The sequence below is a fragment of the Apium graveolens genome, chromosome 3 (assembly GCF_009905375.1).
Source record: "Apium graveolens cultivar Ventura chromosome 3, ASM990537v1, whole genome shotgun sequence".
NCBI classification, from domain to species: domain Eukaryota; kingdom Viridiplantae; phylum Streptophyta; class Magnoliopsida; order Apiales; family Apiaceae; genus Apium; species Apium graveolens.
The window spans coordinates 76,166,658-76,174,824 of NC_133649.1; the positions used below are offsets into that span (position 1 = coordinate 76,166,658).

Sequence of the window (8,167 nt, forward strand, 5' to 3'; positions counted from 1 at the left end):
GATCCTTTAGCTTTGGAGGTAATTTTTGTTGCAGCACAACACTGCACTCTTCCGTTAGAGCAACGGTATCAAGATAATCCAGTTTCACCTTCCTTGAAAGAATACCTTTCATAAATTTCGCATAACTAGGCATTTGCTCCAGAGCCTCAGCGAAAGGTATGTTGATGTGAAGTTTCTTAAACACCTCCAGAAACTTACCAAACTGCTTATCCAGCTTTTGTTTTTGCAATCGCTTAGGAAAAGATGGTAGAGGATAAAGCCGTTTCTCCCCTAAATTACCCTCAGGCAAAGTGGTTCAACAATAGTCTTCCTTGGTTCCCCATCTTTCTCCTTTTACTTCTCTTCTTCATCTACAACTTCAGATTCTCCATCTTTTGCTTTTTCAGCATCAACAACTTTTCCAGACCTTAAGGTAATAGCTTTGACTTGCTCCTTAGCTTCCTTCCTGCCTGGCACTTTAGTATCGCTGGGAAGTGTGCCAGGTTGACGATTGAGCACGGCATTGGCTATTTGACCGATTTGATTCTCCAAGGTCTTGATAGAAACAACCTGACTTTTGCACAACAGCTTTAGCTCCTCAAAATCAACACTAGAAGGTGGAGCAACACCTCCTTGTTTAAGATATGATTGCCTTTGAGCATATTGCTGAGGTTGCTGGAATCCAGGTGGATTAAACTGCTTACTTATAGCTTGCTGATATGGTTGCTGAACAACATTCTGATTGTTGCTCCAGCTGAAATTGGGATGATTTCTGTTATTAGGATGATAAGTAGCTGGCACAGGCTGCTACAGTCGCTGATAATTGTGCACATATTGAACAGATTCATTAACAAGAGAACACTGATCCGTAGCATGAGTGCCTGCACAAAGCTTACAGACAATAGCTATTTGATTGACTCCATAGTTGGCTAAAGAATCGACCTTCATAGACAGCGCTTGGAGCTGCGCTGCAATAGCTGTAGCTGCATCAAATTCCAGAATACCTGCTACCTTCCCAGGCATCATCCTTTGAGTTGGATTTTGATGCTCGTTTGCAGCCATAGTTTCAATGAGATTATAGGCCTCAGTATAGATTTTGGCCCACAAGGCGCCTCCAACAGCTGCATCGAGCATGGGTCGAGATTGGGCCCCCAAACCATTGTAGAACCCATTGATCACCATCCAGTCAGGCATACCATGGTGTGGACACTTTATCAACATCTCCTTGTAGCGCTCCCAAGCTTCGCACATAGATTCTATTGGTTGCTGTGCAAACTGAGTAAGAGCATTCCTCATAGCTGCAGTCTTGGCCATTGGATAGAACTTCACCAGAAACTTTTGCGCAAGATCTTCCCAAGTAGTGATGGACCCAGCAGGTAAAGAATTTAACCGGTCCTTAGCTTTATCCCTCAGAGAGAATGGGAAAAGCCTCAGCTTGATAGCCTCATCAGTAACACCATTATATTTGAAAGTACTGCAGATCTCGACAAAATTCCTGATATGCATGTTGGGATCTTTAGTCGCAGCACCTCCGAAAGAAACAGAATTCTGCACCATCTGAATAGTGGCCGGCTTGATTTCAAAAGTATTGGCCTGAATAGCCGGATGAATGATGCTTGACTGAATGTCATTAATTTTAGGTCGAGAAAAGTCCATAAGAGATGGATCTGCTGGAACTATACGATCACCCATGATTACCGATTCTTTCTTTTCACTCTCTTTATCTGAATCTTCAAAATCTAACTTCTCTGGAATGTCAAGAAGTGAATCTGTCTCCTCACTCGTATATGCCTGTTCCCAATGCTCCTAGAAAGAAATGCTATAACTGTGGAAATTCTAACCATCTGGCTTCTTTTTGCAGGAAGAATAAGAATATAAACTCCTTACCTTTTAAGTTAGGAGTGAAGAGTCAGTTTGTTAGGTTTAAGCCACAAAATCCTTGTTTTCATTGTGGTAGTGTGTGGCATTCCATTTTATACTTATAAGGAATATCATAGTTTGTACTATGATTATTATCAGATAAAACCTTCTTTGAAGAAAGTTACTTTAATTCCTTCTAGTGTAAAGTATGATGCAAAGTATGATAATGTTAATATTGATAAGAAAATTGTTAGCATAAACTCTGAAGTTAAATCCGCTGCAAATGTTAACAAACTTAAAAAGGCCAAAGGATCCAAGCAAGTCTGGGTCCTTAAAACTAACCTTTAGTGGAGAAAGCTGGCCCAAGAGTTTCTTATGGAGATGGCAACATTGGGAAAACTCTGGGATATGGTAAGATCAATCTTGGAAATGTCATCATTGAATCAGTAGCTCTAGTCTCAGGACTTAAACACAATCTGTTGAGTATAAGTCAAATCTGTGACAGAGGTTATCATATGGATTTCTTTGAAGAACACTGTGAAGTTATAAGCAATTCAACATGCAAATTGGTTCTGAAAGGATAAAGGCATGGTAACATTTATGAAGCCAGACTTTCAACAAGTACTGATGGTTCTGCATTCTGTCTGTTGAGTAGAGCATCAATTGAAGAAAGCTGGAATTGGCACAAGAAACTCTCTCATTTAAATTTCAACAATATAAATGAGCTTATAAAGAAAGATCTTATGAGAGGACCGCCAAAAACAGTATTTGCTCCTGATGGCCTTTGTGATTCATGTCAGAAGGCATAACAAAGAAAATCTTCTTTCAAGAGAAAAACTGAATCATCAATTCTTGAGCCTTATCACCTACTGCATGTGATCTATTTGGTCTAGTCAATGTCATGTCTATTGCAAAGAAGAAATATGCTATAGTTATAGTGTATGAGTTCACAAGGTACACATGGGTGTACTTCTTGCACAAGAAGACTGAAACTGCATCTACCCTAATTGATCATGTCAGACAGCTGGATAAATTGATCAAAGATTCTGTTAAAATCATAAGGAGAGATAATGGCACTGAGTTCAAGAATTCAATCATGGAAGAGTTATGCAAAGATCATGGAATCAAACAGGAATTTTATGCACCTGGAACTTCACAGCAAAATGGAGTTGTAAAAAGAAAGAACATGACTCTCATTGAAGCTGCACGAACAATGCTTGATGAAGCAAATGTAATAACCCCAAAAATTTTGAACTTTTTGTAACCCTTATGAATAGTGATTTTGCTGAATATGCTGAATAAGAAAACTTTTCATGCCACACTTTGTAGAGGTTCTTTTATTGTTAATCTGAGATCTTATTAGTACTCTATATGGTATATAAGTGTATGTAAAGATCGTCAGAATCCAAATTCGAACACTTTGATTTTTCCCGAAAATCCACCAGATACTGAAAGAATTGAGTATAAGGTAACATGATTAAAAGGATTTAAATTCAAGGATTATAAGAGAGGACCATAAAAGGAATATAAAATATTGAGAAAGGTTTAGGGGAACCCAAGTAATAAGATCCCGGGTATGATCCCTCAAACGATAAACGAGAACGAAAGTTAAGCGAACCGTATAACAGATCATCGATCATTAGCCAAGTAATTAGGAGTTAATCAAAGGGGTTAGTGGAGGATGATGTCATCACACCAACAAGAGGAGGACAAGTGTAACAAGATGACATAAGTAGATGACATAAGCTTGACCAAATGGGAAGGGTTGGTTGGCTGATTGTGAGCCACACAATTTTTACCATGGTAAAAGGTTAATTCACAAACAAAAAGGAAGCAACCAAGCAAACACATTCATTTCTCTTCCCCCCATCTCCTTGCTCACGGTTTTTTGAAGAAAAACAAGAAGAAAAATTTCCAAACCCAAGCTCCACTCAATCATAATTCAAGAGGTTTGTTTATTTGGATCATATATTTCATCACTAAGAAGAGCAAGTAGTTTGAGTGCTTGAATCAAAGGTTTTCTATCTCAAACAAATCATTTTAGTTTAGGGTGAATAGTAACTTTCAAGAACAAATTTTTGATTCTTGATTTTATTTGTAGGGTCAAGGTAGCTTAAGCATAGATAAAGGCTTCCATGGGCATTCCAAGGATCTTTCATGGATTAAAAGCTTCAAGGAAGGTATAAAACTTCAAACCCTAGTTTTAATTTGAATATTTAGGAGTGGTTTTGATTAATATAGTTCATGAGAAGCATGATGCTTGTGTGTTTAAAGTTTGGTTGGGTTTGTAGTGATTTGGATGATTGAATCTTGTTTATAGTTAATGAAACTTAAGTATAGTTAGTAGTTCATGTTTGTGGTTGAATAAATTGGAAAATCTTGAGGATATGGACTGATGTATTAAGGGTTGGATGAATTTTGGTTGTATTGGTGGTTACAGGTTGAATTGTAGTTGATTTGTGGATGATTGGAGTAGTTAAACTTTCGTAATCGCGTAAACATAGCCGTCGTAATGCCCGATTTACCTTAGACTGCTTTTGTTCTTAACATCAGGAGCCGTGAACTCACTGTTAGGTTTTGACCATTGCCATGATTAGATAGTTCATGTTACGTGCTTCATTTTGATATGTGGTTCTCTTGAATCCGATGTGCGGTTTAGGAGAAACGACCGTTTTAAGTAACGGCGTTTCGCGAACAAACCATTACCCCTCGCCTTACTTTGAAACCTTGGTTAAGGCCCTTAAATGACTAATTGGAGTATGAAACAATTTTTTAAAGTGGACTAGACAGTTGGTAGGGTACTCGCGAAAGAATAGCCTTAAAATTCTTAATGGTTAAATTATTAAAAATGGTGGAGCCGAGGGTACTCGAACGACTTATGTGATTCGTTAAGCGTAGAAGTCTAGTTTCTTAAGCGACCATAAGCGAACATTAAGGTTCAATTGGTTAAAGTCTAGTTTCTTAAGCGACCGGGGTTTAATTCCGACTTATGTTGTTGTTCATAGGTTATCGGACCCACTCTAAGCTTAAGTCTATCCGGGAACACTCAGGCAAGTTTTCTACCCGTTATACTGTTGTTGTGATGTATATATGTATATGCATTATCTTGTGATAGATTCATGATGGTTATTAGCAAATCTTGTGATATATTGGAGCATGCGGATATGGTTTGTATGCATGCCTGTTTCGTAATCTTGATATCTAATTGTTGATTCAAATGCTTATAAGTTGCATAATACCTATGCTAGAGATAAGACTAGTTGCGTATACCCTTAGTATAGGGGACCCAAAGGTGAACATTTTCTAAACCGGGAGTCGATGTTCCCGAGTATAATATATATATATATTTATATATATATATATATTGATATAGTTTTCAAAACTATTAATCGAATAAGGTTTATTCGATAACTTTATTTTATTTAATTTAATGAATATTATTTTGAATATTCATTCGAGGACTTATGACTCCGCTTACTTTATTTAATGAATATTATTTTGAATATTCATTTGAGGACTTATGACTCCGCTTATTTTATTAAATAATATTCTTTATTTTATTAAAGAATAATGTTTCGATAATCAAACTTATTTTCGATTATTCAAATAAAGATCGTACTTTCGTATAAGTATATCTTTGGTTATTTATTATTCATTTCAAGTATGAGTTTTAAAATTTCTACTTCAATTATTTTTATTGAGATTATCCTTTATGGGAATATTATTTAAATAATAATATTCAGATATTTTCTAATATATCGGGACTGATTTATTTCATTAAATCAGCATTACTCCAAACATTCTTAAAAATGTTTTCGAGTCTTCAAACTGATTTTTAAAAGTTAGAGCGGATCCCAAAACTCGTTTTCAAATTTAAGATCTTCTTTTTTGAAGGGGACTTGAATACTCGCTCAAAAATCTAAGGGATCCGGCTCTGTGGTGTATTTTATATTCGCAACGAGGTTGCTGTTTTGATAAATGAATTGATTACTTACCCAACGTTCGGGAAGTAAGTCCATCTATTTGAGTCGGCATAAGCAACATGGGCTCAGTGGGCGTCCATGAAAGTGTAAGTGGCTCAGTGGGAGTCCATCAATGCGTAAGTGGCTGAGTGGCAGTCCAGCATAGGTCCTAATGCGGCCAGGGTGACGACCAGTGGGGAATTCGTCCATCTACTAGTAGAAAAGGTTACTTATTGGTATCTTTGCCTGATCAGCAAGATATCAAGTTTATGCCAAGGTTTTCTCCTTTCCAAATTCATTGGATATTGCAACTCTGTTTATAATTTTCATAACAGAGGTTTTCAAGGAGTGTATGAAATGTATATATATAGGTGTATATATATCGGGACTTAATGAAGTATCTCGTAACTTCATTTCTTTCAAATGATATTTCAAAGATTGAATCTATTCAAGTCTTATCTTGTAGTCTCATCAGTGTGATGAACTTTCGAAACTAATTATAACTTGAACGGTGGTAGTTCTAGTAGTATTCGGAAAAGATATAAGTATATTGGAGTATCTTGTAACTTCATCTTTTAAACTTATATCTAGTAAATGATTATCTTATGCATGTCAAAGATTTTCAGAAAAATGTTGAGACAAGGTTAGATATATAAGATCACCTTGCAATGATATTTTTATATAGTTATAAACTGGAACTCTGTGTATATTATACATGACAGAGGATTTCAAGATATTGAAAAGTATGTATACATATATACTAAATATTTTGCGACTTGGTCGCGTTAAGATATCAACTTGGTTCAATTCTTCTTGACCAAGACTTTCATGAGTACTATGAGAAAGCTCATATATTGTTAGTTATTATACATATTATTTTGGTGGGCTTGTTGCTCACCCTTGCTTTCTTCTTTCATCACACAACAACAGATAGACAAGATGAACAGGACCAAGCTCCCAATTCGTGAGCGGATAGGAAACATTCCCCAGTTTCCTGTAGGCACTGATGCCGTTATAGCTGAGGTAGGATCTACCAATAGGCTAGGCTTTCAACTTTTGTTGTACCAGACTTATGTATATTTATGAATTGTAATAATGACAAAGAATCTATAAATTATTCAGAAACCCTTTTTAAGGTGAAATGGTTTATAATTGTGGAATAAAATGACTTGTGTTATTTTGGTATTCAGCTCTGAGACTATAACTTGTGGTGTGTGTGTGTATATTTTGGGGTCACAGTACGCAGTAGTTGGTTGACTGTTAAGATTAAGTATGGATAAGGGAAATGGAACTCGTGATAACCCGAATCTCCGACCCCGGATTTGGGGGTGTTACAGAAATGGTATCAGAGCTAAGCTTTATAAACCTCAGAGATGATGTGGCGTTAAGATAATAAGTTCACTAAGATAATAAGAACTCTTGCCAAGTTTATAGTCGGACTACCTAACGTAGTACTGACAGTTAAAACCCTTATGAGAACCCTTATAAATATCGTGATAGAAGTGTAGTTCGTTATCGTATATGGTAGAGGGACTCCGAACCCTGAGGTTGAGGAGCAACAGTGCGATGATGTTTTATTACTAATTGGAGATCGGATTGTGGATCCGATAGAGCGTCCTAAAGCAAGACCGGATGATGTTCATATTGAGGATGTAGTGGTTGAGGATGTTATCCTAGAAGGGATTGTTGCTGAGGAGGATCCTGACAAGAATGAATAAAGGACCACTGAGGAATTGATGACCATGGTTAGGGAAACTACCAGAGGTAGGATTAGCCGGTCATTACCGGAGGTTCGTTCAATTTTGTAAAGATAATAGCCCCTTTAACGCGGCTTACTCGTAAGACTGAGAAGTTTGAATGGACAGAGAAATGTGAGAACAGCTTCCTAGAACTGAAGAAAAGATTGGTGACGGCCCCTGTGTTGGCGTTACCGGAGGGAAAAAAAGATTTTGTGATTTATAGTGATGCTTTGCACAAGGGATTAGGGTGAGTGCTTATGCAACACGGTAAGGTAATCATGTACGCATCAAGATAATTAAGGGAATATAAATTTCGATATCCCCCCCATGATCTTGAGCTCACGGCAATAGTTTTACACTAAAGATTGGAGGCACTACTTGTATAGAGAGAAGTGCGAAGTTTACACAAACCCCAAGAGCTCAAGTATATTTTACGCAGAAAGAGCTCAACATGCGCCAGAGGAGGAGGTTAGAGCTAATCAAGGATTATGATTATGAGATTATTTATCAGCCAGGTAAAGCCAATGTGGTGGCTAACACCCTTAGTAGAGAGGAGAGACTCAAGATGATAATGTCTTCTGAAGAGTTGATAAGAGATTTTGAGAAAATGGAAATAGAAGTGAAGGT

At 37.0% G+C, this 8,167-nt stretch overlaps 1 non-coding gene across 1 annotated transcript; it reads left to right on the top strand.

Annotated features, from left to right (window-relative positions):
- Positions 1-1,171: 1,171 nt before the first annotated feature.
- LOC141715760 (small nucleolar RNA R71) lies at positions 1,172-1,278 on the top strand. The gene has a single exon (XR_012572510.1). It is a non-coding gene; the product is annotated as a small nucleolar RNA R71 (small nucleolar RNA).
- The last annotated feature ends 6,889 nt before the right edge of the window (positions 1,279-8,167 follow it).